A 15,724-nucleotide genomic window follows, 5' to 3' on the forward strand; every position below is an offset into this window, starting at 1 on the left:
TTTTTAGATTACAACTTATCTTACAATATGTGTATAAAATTAGATCTGTGCCTGAATACCTGAAGTGGCAGATACCTTTTGTTCCTCACTACTACCCATTATTATTATTATCATTAGAAGCCATATGGTGCAAGGAAGCCTGAGCCTTATACTGCACCAGCCAAAAAAAAATTTCTGAATTACCCTGAGAGAGAGAGAGAGAGAGAGAGAGAGAGAGAGAGAGAGAGAGAGAGAGAGAGAGAGAGAGAGAGAGAGAGAGAGAGAGAGAGAGAGAGAGAGAGAGAGAGAGGAGTCAAAGTAGAATGGAATCACCAAGGAAGAGAAGGATGATATCCAGCTCAGGACCCTGGGTGTGCCAAGCCTATACTCACCAGATGCGAGCCCCTGGAGTTAAATATACCAAAACTGCCCTACTGCTAATCAACCTCTAAGCTGAGAATAAACAACCGTTAGCAGGCTTAAACCTGACTTGATGATGCTGCAAATACTGTTCCAGTTTTTACTGCACCTTAGAACATGGCCTCACATGATTTCTGCCTCCATACATGAAAAAAAATAATAATAAAAAAATCTGCACTGCACAAAACATTTCTTGCACCTGTACCATACTATGGTAGATCAGTTTCCTAACTATGTTATAATGCATATAGATAGGTAAAAAGACAAAACTCTTGTTGGAATAGCTGTGTTTAATTTTCTTGAACATCAGATTGGCCTATCAGTTTACAATATGAGTTCAGTATGTTTTCTGCTGAACTAGTAGCAATGCAGTCAGTCCTGAAGTATATTGAGTCCTGTGACATCCAAAAGAATATAATTTTCTCACCCCTGTTAAGGGCACTCTGCTTTGAAAAATGCCATGAACACCACAATTTAAGGAAATAATCATTTCCTTGAATATATTATCTGAACTTGGTAAAAGCACATACTTGTTTTAGGACTGAGGACATATGCCAATCCCAGGCAGTGAACTAGCTGACAAAGCTGCAGAATTGGCTCTCTCACCACCCAATGACATATGGAAGATTCCACATCAAGACTGTATACCAGTAAGTGAGAAAAATTCTGTGGCAATTGATTTAGCATTAGCATTAGCAAAGGCACATGATGCAAGAAAGCAAGCTTATATAGCATCACCCAAAAAAAAAAAAACCCTTATTTCACCCATCCACTTGCTCCAAATGTTTGTCAAGTTCTGCGTTGAATCTATTTAAGCTATCAACTTCTACAATGACAGGTGGAAGTTTGTTCCAGCAATCAACCACAAGCTGGCTAAAGGCAAACTTCCGCACATCTATCCTGCAACCGTCTTTCCTCAATTTAAATTTATGCCCTCTCGGGCGATTATTCTGAGCAAGAGGAAGAATCCCATCAGCATTGAACATGCTCAAACCATTCAAGACTTTATACACCTCAATCAGATCACCTGGCAGGTGCCTAGTCTCCAGACACTGTAATTTGCAAAACTTAAGCCTTTCTTCATAAGAGAAACCCTTTGTTCCATTCACTAATCTTGTTGCCTTTCTCTGTACTCATTCCAACAGCTCTACATCCTTCTTAAAATAAGGCCTCCAGACCTATATGGAGTACTGAAGATGTGGTCTGACCATTGCCTTATATGAGGGGATAATCACCTCCTTATCCAGGTGCCTCCGTAGCCAGGTGGAAAGGAGCAGCAGCAGCAGCAGCAGTGCGTAGCACATGCTTCTTGATTAGACCAGGGTTCGAGCCCGTCACCACCAAATACGGAGGATGCGGAAAGGTCAGGGAATGACCACTGCATATTCCCGGAGCAATATGGCCTTAGTTGCTAATGCTCCTAAAACACAACACAACAACCTCTTTATCCCTGCTAGAAAAATTCCTGTATATCATTGAGAAGACACCATGAGCTACTCTTGCAGCCTGTCTGTACTGCTCAGAAATCTTCATATCTGCCTGCACAATTACCCTCAGGTCCTTTTCATTTTCTACCACTGTCAGTGTAGTACCACAGAGTTGATACATTACTCTGCGGTTACTGTTTCCCATATGTAGTACTTTACATTTGTCAATGTTAAACTTAATTTGCCACCTCTCAGATCATCTGCTCAACCTTTCCAGATCCTGATGCAGCAGCATACTGTCAGTAGTGGCCTTAACAACACTGCTAACCTTTGTATCATCTGCAAACTTGGACATTAAGCTTGATATACCATCATCAATATCATTTATAAATACAGAAAACAACAATGACCCAACACTGAATCCTGAGGGACTCCACTAATAACATTAGTCCACGATGAGCAGTGTCCATTGATTACCACTTTCTGTCTTCTCCCCTTCAACCATCCCTTTATCCATAGCAGCAATTTGCCTCCAATGCCTTGGCGCCTCCGTAGCCAGGTGGGAAGGAGCAGCAGTGCGTAGCACACGCTTCTTGATTAGACCGGGGTTCGAGCCCGTCACCACCAAATACGGAGGGTGCGGAAAGGTCAGGGAATGACCACTCATATCCCGGAGCAATATGGCCTTAGTTGCTAATGCTCCTAAAAACCAAACAACAACAACAACAGCCTCCAATGCCACACTGCTCCAATTTGTGCAGCGATCTTCCATGTGCAACAGTATCAAAGGCTTTTCTAAAATCCAAATATATGATATCAAAGTTGTTCTTTGCATCCAGTTCCTTTGTGACTACATCATAGTATCCAATCAAATTAGTCAGACAAGACTTCCCCTTAACAAACCCATGCTGTGTCCAAGTTATAACTGAAGTCATGTCTAGATGATCCTGCAATGCTTCTTTAACCAGTGCCTCCATTAATTTCCCTGGAACAGAAGTTAAACTAACAGGTCTGTAATTACCCGTGTCTCCCTTTGATCCTCCTTTGTGGATTGGGGTCACATTTGCACATCTCCAATCCATGGGTACCTCCCCTAAGTCCAGGGAAGCTCTCATAATTATGGCTAAGGGTTTGCTTACTTCCTTTGCTGCCTCCTTTAATATAACTGGATAGTTCCGTCCACCCCAGGTACCTTTCTTGTGTTTATCTTCAACAATTTCTCCTCCACTTTACTCTCAGTTATTACAAGATTATATAGCTTACTGCCAGAGTTGAATACAACTCTGGCATTCCCCTCGCTGAATAACTACTCATGTGCGAATGTCAATGCAATATATTCATTTAGTTTGTTAGCTACCTGAGCAGTTGATTTGTCAAAATCAACATAAAAATATGCTTTGAAGTATGAAGCTAACTCTTGAAAATCACCTATGTGCTTCAGATCAAATCACTAGCAAAAGGCAGTATTAGCTTGTTAAATAGGTCCACACAAATTAACACCCATCCTTACCAGTTAAGAGTGGAGGATCCCCCTCACTGTTATCATCATTGAATATATAAAAAATATGCTAGAGGATGCCAGAACCTCCCCACTTCAGCCACAAATGAATTCATACCTCAATTTTGGGTAATGAAGCAAACATCCCAAAAATTTTCACGTTGTAAAAATGATTATTGTATAACTTCCTAATGCTGTGTATAAAATCAGTGAGTGACAGTAATATCTCCATCCCCAAACTAGATAGCCGACTAGATACCATATGTATAGTGCAATATAGCCACAAAATTCTCAAACAAACAAACAAATTTATATTGAATTTAAGGCAGTGCATCCAGTTGACATGGGTGACCAGTGCAATGTTTGGGCAGTTTGTTGTGACATAAGTACTGTGAAAGCAAAAATCAGAGTAGGACTGTGTGTTAGGCCTAAGACTCTGAGTACAATGAACAAATGTTCAGAGAAATAGAGTAGGCCAGTAAATCAGAATGTCTTATAATGGAGGATTTTAACTTTCCAGTTATTGACTGGAACCTGTGGGTTGGTCACTCACACCCTAGCAAGATTATTATGGATTTATTGGATGACTGTTTACTACAGCAGTATCTTAAAGAAACAACAAAGAGTCATATACTTGTGATCTGATTATCAGCAGTGAGCATTAAGAAACTATATTTACTTAAAGATGTAACTACCATCAAGGGTAAAAAGAAGGTTTTTGCTTTCATAAAGGTGACTACAGCGGTTTCAGACAGTTAATTCTATACGGTGGGACCAACTGATGATATTGCCCATCAGCAAATTCTAAATGGGAAACTTTGAATTAACCATAGAGCTACTAGGCTTTTCATACCAATTAATTTATATTCAAGGTTTAGGCCTAAATGAATGCAAAAAAAACTAATAAGACTTGTGGTAGAGAAGAAAAATGCATGGGATACTTATAAATTATCAGGTGACACAGAAGCCTATGATAGATATAATCTAGTCTAAGATCAAGTCACAAAGGAGGTTAGGCAAGCGAAGGTAGATTGTGAGAAATCTTTGATAAAGGATGCAAAAAGAAACAGCAAGGACTTCTTTACTTAAGTAAACACTAGGCAGAAGGGGATGAATAAAATTGTTCCACTTGATATTGATGGTTCAACTGTTTATGATCCTGCTCAGATTGCTGACAAATTAAGAGTATTTTGAATCTACATTTACACATGAGGAATTCTTTAAGGAAGTGAATACCAGAAGTTTATCAAACTAAATGATTTTATAATAACTGAGAGGTAAGTGGAAGAGAAATTGTTGAAGTTAAACTTAAGAAAGGCATCCAGGATAAATGGGATTTATCAAATTATATTAAAGGAGGCAGCAAAAGAGGTTAGTAAACCCTTAGCCATAATTATGAGAGTATCCTTGGATCCGTGGACTGCAGATGTGTGAATGTATCCCCAATCCACAAAGGGAGTTAAGAGTGAATTTGACCTGTTTGTTTAACGTCTGTTCCAGTTAGATGATTTATAGAGCTTCTTTTCTGTTCCAGTGAAAATATTGGAGTCACTGGTTAAAGAGAGACACCTCCATAGCCAGTTGGGCAGGAGCAGGAGTGCGTAGCACACGCTTCTTGATCAGACCAGGGTTCGAGCCCCGTGACCAACAAATACGGAGGTTGCGGAAAGGTCAGGAAATGACAAACGCATATCCCCGGAGCAACATGGCCTTAGATGCTAATGCTCCTAACAACAATGGTTAAAGAAGTACTGCAGGATCATCTAGGTCAGTGTTTCTCAACCTTGTTGGTCCCACAGAACCCTTATGATGTTCCTGTATTTCTGTGGACCCTCCTTGTAAATAATACAAAAACATTGGTGGCAGCAGTAGTATTTGTTTATGTTTCTTAACTTTGATCTCACAGGAACTGCGTCCAACATTCCCCATAAATCTTTTTTTGATTAGATATTGAAGTGCCTATACAGGGTGTTTCAGTTAAACGTTTCAGAACTTCTAAGAGGGGTAGGGTACATCCTGACAACTCGAAATCATATAGCAATGTGGGGTCGGAAATGCTTTCCTGAAGCGGTGTTGTACACAGAAGCACCATAAAAAGAAAAGAGACCGTAAGTGAGAAATCGTTTTAATAATACATGAAAAGAAGCAAAAGGTACATGGATTAAAGTAAGTGTTCGAAGTTTCTTCAACCTCGTATTGCTTTCGCACAGTGGTACCTTGGAAAATGTGCTACAAATCCCCTTTTTCCTGCTGAAGTGTTGTTTTCCGATGAGGCATCCTTCACAAGGGAAGGAATTTTCAACACGCATAACGACCATATCTGTGCGGTCGAGAACCCGCATGCAATACGACGTCGTGCAGCACAGATTCGATTTTCGGTCAATGTATGGGCCGGTATTATGGGAGATCACCTCATCGGACCTTACCTGTTACCGTGTCGTCTAACCGGACCTATCTACTTGATCTTTCTGCAGCAAGTATTGCCACAACTTTTGAGAGACGAACAGATTTCTGCATCGACGCAACAGACAATGTGGTTCCAACACGATGGAGCCCCTGCCCATTATAGCGGAGATGTTTGTAACTACCTGGATGTCACATTTGGTCAACAGTGGATCGGACGTGGTGGTCCCGTGCGTTGGCCTGCTCGGTCACCCGACCTATCATGTCTTGATTTTTATTTCTGGGGTCATATGAAATCGCTAGTTTATGACACCCCTGTTGACAATGCTGAGGAGCTGGTTGCAAGAATTGCAGTAGCTGCTGAAGAAATTCGCCTGGAGTATTCCAGAATGTTCGGATGTCCATGCGTCGGAGATGTGAGGCGTGCATTGTAGCCCGTGGAAGAAACTTCGAACACTTACTTTAATCCATGTACCTTTTGCTTCTTTTCATGTATTATTAAAACGATTTCTCACTTACGGTCTCTTTTCTTTATGGTGCTTCTGTGTACAACACCGCTTCAGGAAAGCATTTCCGACCCCACATTGCTATATGATTTCGAGTTGTCAGGATGTACCCTACCCCTCTTAGAAGTTCTGAAACGTTTAACTGAAACACCCTGTATACCAAAGTGAAGAAGTGTTTTGGTGTTAATTTGCTTTACAATAGTAGGAAAACCTTAAATCTAATTGCACTTCCTTATTTCAGTTTTAAGGACATGGAGCTAAAACTCCCAATAAAAATATGTACAGGGCGCCTCAAAAATATTGGTACAAACGTTTGGGTGAGGTAGGTAACATCTAAAGGAATGTGAATTGCATTGGAACCCATGATCGGAAACGTCACAGGAAAGTAGTAGCAGAGGCACAAGAAGCAGAAATGACACAAGACAGTAATTAGTGGCAAACATTTATTTGACATAATATTAACAATGGAGTATGAGATGGATGCATTTCATGATGTTACAACAGATGCTTGAAGGTTCCACCATGAGACGCGATGCATGCGTGACATCGACGCAGCGTCGATTGGCAGACACGGTCAAACACACCTGGAGTTTCTTTGACAGTAGCAGCAGCGCAAATGAGTCTCGCCACGAGATCCATTTCAGTCTCCACAGGCGATTCATACACGATAGATTTGACGGGCCCCCCCCCCACAGAAAGAAATCAAGGCTCAATAAATCAGGTGAGCGTGGGGGCCAGTCAACGGGTCCACCATGGCCAATCCATCGACGCCAAAAACGACTGTTCAAATGGTCACGAACACACCGTCCATAATGGCAGGCACCCCGTCATGTTGAAACCAAATGTTGCGTCTCACATTTGCTGGAACATCGTCAAGTAACCCTGGTAGAACTTGTTCAAGAAAGATCCGATATTTAGTGGAGTTCATGAGGGATGGTAACAGGTATGGGCCGACTAAGCAGTCACCGACCATACACATTTATTGCGAAGCGATGTTGTGCCGCATGGGGGCGTACACCGTGTGGGCCCTCTGCTAATCCATACACTAGGTGCATGTCTGCCAGCTCACAGTTCGTATATCGATGCATGCTCTTCATGCGGCAACTACTGCTTGAATGAGTAAACCAGAAATTTTCCCTCTCGCGAACTGATAAACAGCACCGTCTACCGACTTATGGTGACGTTTTCGGTTATGGGTTCCTTTGCGATTCACATTCCTTTAGATGTTACCTACCTCCCCTAAACGTTTGTACCAATATTTTTGAGACATCCTGTATAATATAGTTTCTATGCATATATTAATTACCACAAATTTCAAAACTTTATTTGAAAGGGTCAGAAATGTGGGGGAAAAACTAATAGAAGAGAAGAAACTGGCAGTTAATTCGTAAAAATTGTTGAACCACATATTTTACATTGTATCATAATCTGTTATATTCAATAAATTCCATTAACAGTGTTTTTCTTTTTGTATCAGAAAAATATGAAGAATCAACTGATGTTAAAAAAAATTAATGCGATTTCTGTTTATTGAACTCTCTTAACTAAGGACTCCAATCCAGGTTCAGTGGTGTTTAAAAGAGCCAATCGCATACAAGCATCAAGACAGTAGATTTCTCTTTGTTTTTATTGACATAACTGAAAACCCTGTTTCACGTAAATATGTTGATGTGAAAGGTAGCAAAATCTTCAAAGCTTTTTCACTTAACATGATATATGTATTCTTAATACTTATCTAAAGTGTTACAAGCGACTTTGCCACTTTAACTTTTTTTCTAGAGTACTGTCATTGACCAGTTCACTGAGTTGGTCTTCTAATGGTGTTAGATGAAACCCAGATTAATAAACATAGGCTACCTTTATAAATATCGTCAGTTTCCAAGAAATAATCTTGAAAATTTTACTAAGTGCATTTAGATGAACTTTTATATTAGCATTAATCACCTTTCATCAAAACCAAAAGGTTTATTCCCATTTGAGAGTACTGAGGAAACATGTCATAGATACCCATATCCATTCTTTTAGACCAAATTAATGACTTTTTCTGAAATGCTGCTTATTTTGTCAGTAGTAACAAATATGTAGTTTAACCGTCCTTGCGAGGAGAAGTTAAGTTCAAGTCGCTTAAATAGGCAAATTTTGCCGACTAACTTCCGTTATCATAAAGTACTCCTAAATTAGAGTTCCTCTCGATCAAAAATATTTCCACCTCTTCCTTTAGCTCTACTAGTGGAGTCAATACCATCTCCCAAGAAAGTCAACGGATACAGTTATGCAGAAGAAGTGAAGTATGAGCAGAGTCCATTTTATTCACGCAGTATTGAGTTGGCAGCACTCGCTTTCACAAAATTTAATTTTAACTGCTTGTGAAAATACTTTGCTGAATTCTGGCATAATTTTTTTGAAGCTAGTTAGTCGTTTAAAAACTACTGTTTTTAACCACTAATCTGTGTACACAGTTCTCTTAATTTTAGCTACAACCAATGGCAATGTCCCATCATTGCTGCTGCTGCCGCCCCATACACCAATGCGGTACTTCCACTGCAAATTTCTAGTTCCAAGCGGCAAAGCGGTTCTTCCCTAATTTCCACTTTGGGATAATGAATAAACTGCACATAGACCAATAAAATGGTTTGGTCTGATATGCAAGGTGTGGCTAAAATGAAATGAGAATCATCATTTACCAATGCCTTGCTACTGCATTTATCAACAACATTTATATTGTGCTGTAGCTTATTTTTTCCTGTACAGATCAGTTTTTATTTCATTGCAGTCGGTAAAGTTTTGATTGAACTGTGCCTCTTTAAGTGAATCAGTGTTTAACCCTTCAGCAGAAAAATTAGTGATCATAATTTAGAGCAAAGAACTGTTATTAAATTTTTAATAGATTTGATAATAGAGAGCTATTAAGTGCTCGATAATTACTATATTCTATTATATTATGAAACAACTGGGATTACCTTTATTTTAGATATAGGAAGCTTCTTTTCCAACCAACTCTCCTGGTCCAACGTGCTAATAATTCTTTGGGAAGGCGATAACAATTTTACAAAACATGTGGGACATCTTCCCCACTGTCTGAACCATAGTGTTCAGACCCCTCTGTCTCAACCTTGAGCACCCAAGACTTCTGTCTTCAAACACCATACCTCTGGCAGCAAGGAAACCATTATGTGGATTGCATTAAATTAAATTTTGAAGGTCTAAACCGCTTAATAAATATGGAACAATTATTTTCTTCGGTCCAGTAGCTTGACATTAGAGTTAAATTTAGGGGTCTAAAAAAGTTTAATGGATATGGGGGGTGGATTATTCTCTACATTCCTTAAGTCGGACTAGAACTTTTCGGGGCATCCTGTTCACGGTTGTTTCATAATTAAATTTTTAATGAAACTTGGTAAGAATGGTGCAGAAACATTGGAGATGTTATGGAAAGTGTACAGTGATGAAACTATGAGTCAGCCATCTGTTTCACCATTAGAAAGACACAATATGGCCCAGCAGCCTATTGTGTCTTTAAAGTCAACAACAGCCATGTGTACAAATGGCAGAAACAGTTCAGAGAGGGACAAGCAAATGTCCATGATGGCAAGAAGACAGGAAGACCACCAACTTCAGTGACAGACAAGAATGTTGAAAATTCAAGAGATCATGCACTGGTGGATGAGCATTTGACTAATCACAGAACAGTTATGCATTGACAAAGAAATAGTGAGAACGATTTCTATGGAGTGGTTGGGCATGAGAAAGGTATGTGTGCAAATGGTTCACTCCATTCTGACAGATGATCAAAAGCGGAAACATGTGGAAGTGCAGGGCAGATTTGGAAAAAAAATTACTTTTAGATTCATTGATATCAGGAGATAAATCCTGGGTCTTTCAGTATGATCTACAAACGAAGCATCAAAGTGTGCAGTGGCAAACTCCCTCTTCCTATTTAAAGAAAGCAAGAATGTCTTGTCCAAGATCAAGTCCATGCTTGCCATTTTCTTTGATTGTCATGGTGTTGTACCTCCAAATCAGAGTGTTAATAAGACACTGAACATTAAGATTTTAGGAAGACCTAGTGAAAAAATTTGAAAGACTCAGCTTAATTTATGGCTGGACAGATGGATTTTGCATCATGACAATGTGCCATGTCATTCTTCTATCACAGTGAGAGTTTTTAACAAAAAACAAGATCACGATATTGAAGAACCTGCATTATTTTGCAGATCTGGTGCCATGCAACTTTTTTCTGTTCCACAAATTAAAATCCACCTAAAAGGAAAACAATTTGAGGACTTAGCAGACATTCAGAAGAACGCAACACAGCAATTAAAGACTGTCTTCCGAGGACTACAGCTGCTGTTTTAGATCCTGGAAATTGTGAATGGAGTGCTGCATACGCACAGCTGGAGAGTACTTTGAAGGGGATGAACATTGAAATTGTTGTATTTAAAATAATAACTGATTTTAAAAAATTTTCTCATTTCTGTTTAGCCACCCTTGTATCTAGTGATTCATCCATTTGAATAGCAAACCAGCATAATATAATAGCTTTATCAATTAGTTGTTCTGTAACATTGTTTGAAAACAGCAGTATTCTTCAGTTTACACTGGAATGTCTTTAATTTTCTTCACGGAAGATTCCCCCAAAAAAGTTTGGTGTACATATCTATCGTACAAGATTTAATTAAATCTTCTGCAATAGTTAAGAGTTTCTTAGCTTTTTCAGTATGCAGCACTAATAAAACGATTTTTACACGGGAATTGTTCTTCCTTAATTTAGGTTTAAATTGGGAAATGCAGTAGAATCCCATGGGGAATACAGTAGGATTAGATGCAAACTACTGCTTTTTAAAGGCCATGGAATTGTCTTGAAAAGTAATCAATGGGTTTATTTTTTGACCAAGAATGTTTTGTTTCTAAGTGTGATGGAGTAGCTTTGCAGGTTTCATTGCTGCATTTGATAATACAGCCAGTTCTCACTTTATGAGTTCCCCGGTTTATGAGTTTTTTTCCCCAAATATGAAGTATTAAAAAATCAAAAATATCAACATTAATTGCAAAAAACGAATGTTAAACATTCATAAATACAGCACTGCAAACCATGTGCACAGCTATACAATTCATTGTACCTCGCTTTACGATATTAATCAGTTCCAGAGACACTATCGCATCGTTAAAATATCATAATGTGAACCGAATATCACTTTTTTGATAATTCGTTTCAAGGTCTCGGAAGTTGAAATTTTAGCTATATAACTAAGCTATTTATCTCTTTAAATGTAATTTTTAATGTCACGAGCGTGACTTTAAGGCCATATAAAAGGTCGTGAGCATGGTTTGTAAATAGTTTAGTTACCAATTCAAATCATTAAAATGCACTATGCTTTCATCGTTATCATATGTTCCTTTACAAGAATCAATTTTAAACGCATTTGTGATATTTTTCTAAAGCACATTTCTGGAGGTCACTACCATAAAACAAAAACAATTTGCACTTTCTGGTTTATTGGGCTTTTCTATTACTGCCTGCAATTATAAATGGGTAGTAAACTCGATCTTCTTGTATTTGCGAAAATACCGATAGCTGGAATTGTGTGGTTTTTTACGTTATTATGGTGAAATGTGTTCCCCTTTATTGAAATCTTCAATCGTATAAAAAAAAAAAAATTTCAGAATCATCTCTTCATGCTTTTTTTTTTAAGCCTCATAAACTTGTTACTCCGCTCAAATCATGTTAGTTGCAATTTTTTTGTGCCGTTAAAAATGCTTATGCATGCAGTTGTGAAATTTATAATTAAACGAGAAGATTATCTTGGAAACAAACACACCTTGAAGCATTTCTGAGGAAGACGACACCTTGTGCAACAAACCGAGTGTCGAGTGAATAATGAGTGATCAAAAAGTGTGCATTTAGCTGATGATGATGTAGAATAAATATTCTTTAACATTTGTAAGTCGTAAATAATTTCTCTATTATAATTTGCTTGATTTTACAGGCTGTTTTCATTTCTTTCGATAAATCAATCATTTAAACAAACTAATTAGCTAACTAATTTCATTGTTGAGAACTTAACCCCTATTTTTAACCTCTTGTGTCTATGGGAAATAAAATTCCCGCTTTACGAGCGCTCTAGGAATGAATTAACTCGTAAAGTCGAGAACTACCTGTATGTTGCCACAACGTGCACATTGAGGCCTTACAGCTCCAAGTTCAGTGTAACTAAAACCATATTAAATATGTCGTTTTTATCATATATTCGTTTTTTTTTTTTATGAAAATATGAAAACGTTTTTTGATATTTTTGAAAATTGTATACAGGAAACACTTGATTAGTGCGGTTAATGAATCCTTGAAATATACCGCACATATTAAAACCGCACTAATCAAACTTAAGAAACAATGGGAATAATTATAATGAATCCTTGAAAATTATGAAATTGTAAAAATATATTTTTTCTTACTCAATACGTACCTATAATGCACTGCATAGTTCTTAAATTATTAAGGAATAAATTTAAAAAAAGATAGTATGATTTAAATTTTATTTTTTGCAAAAAAAAAAACTTATCTAACTTCAATTGAACAGTGGTGGCTTTCTTCCTTTCCTCCATGATTTTGCGATAACAATCAATTTGCTTATCTAACCCTCAACGAACGTTCATGCTTCTCTCTGCATCTGGATCAATCTCTAGTATGAGTTCTTTTGCTTTTTAAAGTGTATTAAATAGTTCAAGTTTTTTGAATGAAATTTCTTTGGGAGCAAATTGCTTTTCTTCTGCTTCATTTTCGTCTTCTTCCTCGTATGCATGTTGATGCTCAATTTCAAGATCGTCGTTACTTAAGTCTTTTGAATGTGAGTCCAATAATTCTCTAACGTTTTCTGAATCTACTTCCTCAAAGCCGAGGTCTTTTCCAATTGTAGTAATTTCATCAATAACTTTGTTGACAGGATTAATGAAACCGCAAAAATCATTTGCGCATTCAGGCAAAAGATTCTGCCAGACAGCTCTCATGCAGTTGTTCGTCATTTCTTCCCACGATTTGTGTATGTTCTCAACTGCTTCTTTAATATCATAATATTAAAGAAGTTTAATATTAATAATAAAAGAATAAAAGAATATGAGTTACCAGAGCAAATTTCAATTTCAGAGTGGTATGGGGTGCTGCTGTCGAGCATTTTGGAGTCGATTCCCATTCATTTAAGTTAGAAGACCCTGGTGAGTGCGTGTCACGTATTTGCCGCTTTAGGCCCTGTTGTGAGTTGCCAAGCACCGCAAGAAAAAAACAGCGCACTAATCAAATTTGATAACGCATATATTAAGGGGATAGTATCAAAAAAATTTTTCGCACTAATTAAAACCGCATTGTTCAAAACCGCATTAATCAAGGGTTTCCTGTATTTGTTTTTTGAACTTATCTGATGGGGAATGAGTTTTTTTTTTTTTTTTTTTTGTTTGTTTGTTTACAGCTGCATTTGCAGTACCATTAGAAGTGTTCGTGGAGGTTCTGCCAGTATCTTCTATTTGCTCATGACAAGCTTGATGGTACCTTTTTTGAAGTAGACACAAAATCAGAGTGTTCTCTGCTTACTTATTATGGAAGGGGTTTACTCAGAAACAATTACACAAATATATGTATAATATTCCAAAAATCATAGGAAAGTGATAGCAGCATTTATATAAATATGTAAGGTGTGACAATTTCAAGAATAATTTTGTTTCCATCAAAGTGGCCGCATTGTAAACCATTACTCTTCCCGCTGTGTAGCCCGAACCCCCCCTCTACCTGCATGCAAAGGGTAAACATCGTCAGTGGTTTCAGTCATTGTATACAAGTTGATTTGTGTAAAGATGTGTTTCAGTTCCATGTTACATGAAAAATGGAACGCAATTTAGAGCAAAGAGTTGATAAAATTTTTGGTGAAAAGTGGCAAATCGTCAACAATGTTTATGAAAAGTTGACCAGAGTTTATGGAAATGATACCATGTTGAAACCACATGTTTTCAATTGGGCAAAACAGTTTCGAGAAGGATATGAATCTGTCGAAGATACTGAGCATTCAGGGCATCCATCCACGACTCGACATAACAAAAACATTGTTCGTGTGCATGGTCCTGTTCAAAGCAATAGGCAGTTAACCACAAGAGTGATTGCCGAAAAACTAAACATTAATTGGGAAAGTGTTAGATAAACTGACTGAAAATTTGTTGACGAGGAAAGTGTGTGCAAAGCTGGTACCGAAAAACCTCTCTCGTGAGCAGAAATAAATTCAGTTGTGACATTCTCAGGAGATGTTGGAAAGCATTGAAGATGTACCAGATTTGCTTGCTTGCTCACATGATTACAGGGGATGAAAGCTGGGTATTTTCTTATGACTCCGAAACAAAAAGGCAAAGTCAACAATGGAAGGGAGCGTTCTTTGCAAGAATGTCAAAGTCAAAAGTGAAAACCATGTTAATTTGCATTTTTGATCGAAAAGGAATCGTCCACAAAGAGTTTGTTCCACCTAAATGAACTGTTATCGACAATTTTACCTTCAAGCTTTGGAAAGGCTTCGCATGCGAGTCAACTGGATTTGATTTGAAATTGCTTCGTCGTGGATTTTGCATCATGACAATGCTCCTGCACATTCTGCCATTGTAGTGAAAGAGTTTTTAACTTCAAAATCGATCACAACGTTGCAGCACCCTCTGTATTTGCCTGTTTTGTCTCCTTGTGACTTTTATTTCCTTGCCTAAAAGGAGTCATGAAAGGAACGCATTTTCAGTCAGTTTCTGAAATTCAGAGAAATGTAACGTGGGCATTAAAACAGGTACCAGAAATGTTACAATCAATAGATCCTATGCTGGAATGCATGTGTACAGTCTGAAGGGACTAATTTGAAGGCAATGGCCTCACGTCTGATAATAATTTTCAAAATAAAATTTTTAAATGCATTATTCTCAGAACTTTATTGCCGCATCTCATATAAAATAAGGGAAAACTTGACCTGCCTTTAACTTTATGATTAAGATATTGCTGAAGATTCTGGATTCTTAAATTCTTTTTAATGTTATTTGTTTTGTTATTATTTGTTGTGATGGTCACTGACCTCTGTTAGGAGATGGCACACAGAGAAGAAGAAGAAAGATTATTTGCAAGAGGAGATATAACACAACTGCCCTTGTGCAGCTAGGCTAGCTGTTTAACACAACTAAACATGCCTATCAAAAAGTGATCATCGCATGTATTCACACTATTTGTTTTTTTCTTCTAATGAAATTGGTTTTACTTTCATTTGAGAAGTACACCGATGTTTTTAGACTAAACCAGAGATGGGGAACAACTTTTTTCCATTGAGAAAAAAAGTTGATTAGGCAAAATTTAAATTTAGCAATTGTAAAATCTAAACAATGATACTTAGTCCACTTTTAGCATCAAATTCAAAAATAGTAAAAACTGCATATGACTAAAAAAGGTCCAGATGACAAATAAAAACCTAGAAATGAGCAGGGTTGAC

General features: G+C 37.7%; 1 protein-coding gene across 1 annotated transcript in view; it reads left to right on the forward strand.

Moving 5' to 3' along the window:
• The window catches only part of LOC150091082 (S-formylglutathione hydrolase), a 128,875-nt gene that overhangs the window by 69,474 nt on the left and 43,677 nt on the right, over nt 1-15,724 (forward strand). The window lies entirely within an intron of this gene.

This window comes from Mastigoproctus giganteus, chromosome 1 (genome assembly GCF_048544385.1).
Source record: "Mastigoproctus giganteus isolate SK-2022 chromosome 1, ASM4854438v1, whole genome shotgun sequence".
In the NCBI taxonomy this organism is placed as follows: Eukaryota; Metazoa; Arthropoda; class Arachnida; order Uropygi; family Thelyphonidae; genus Mastigoproctus; species Mastigoproctus giganteus.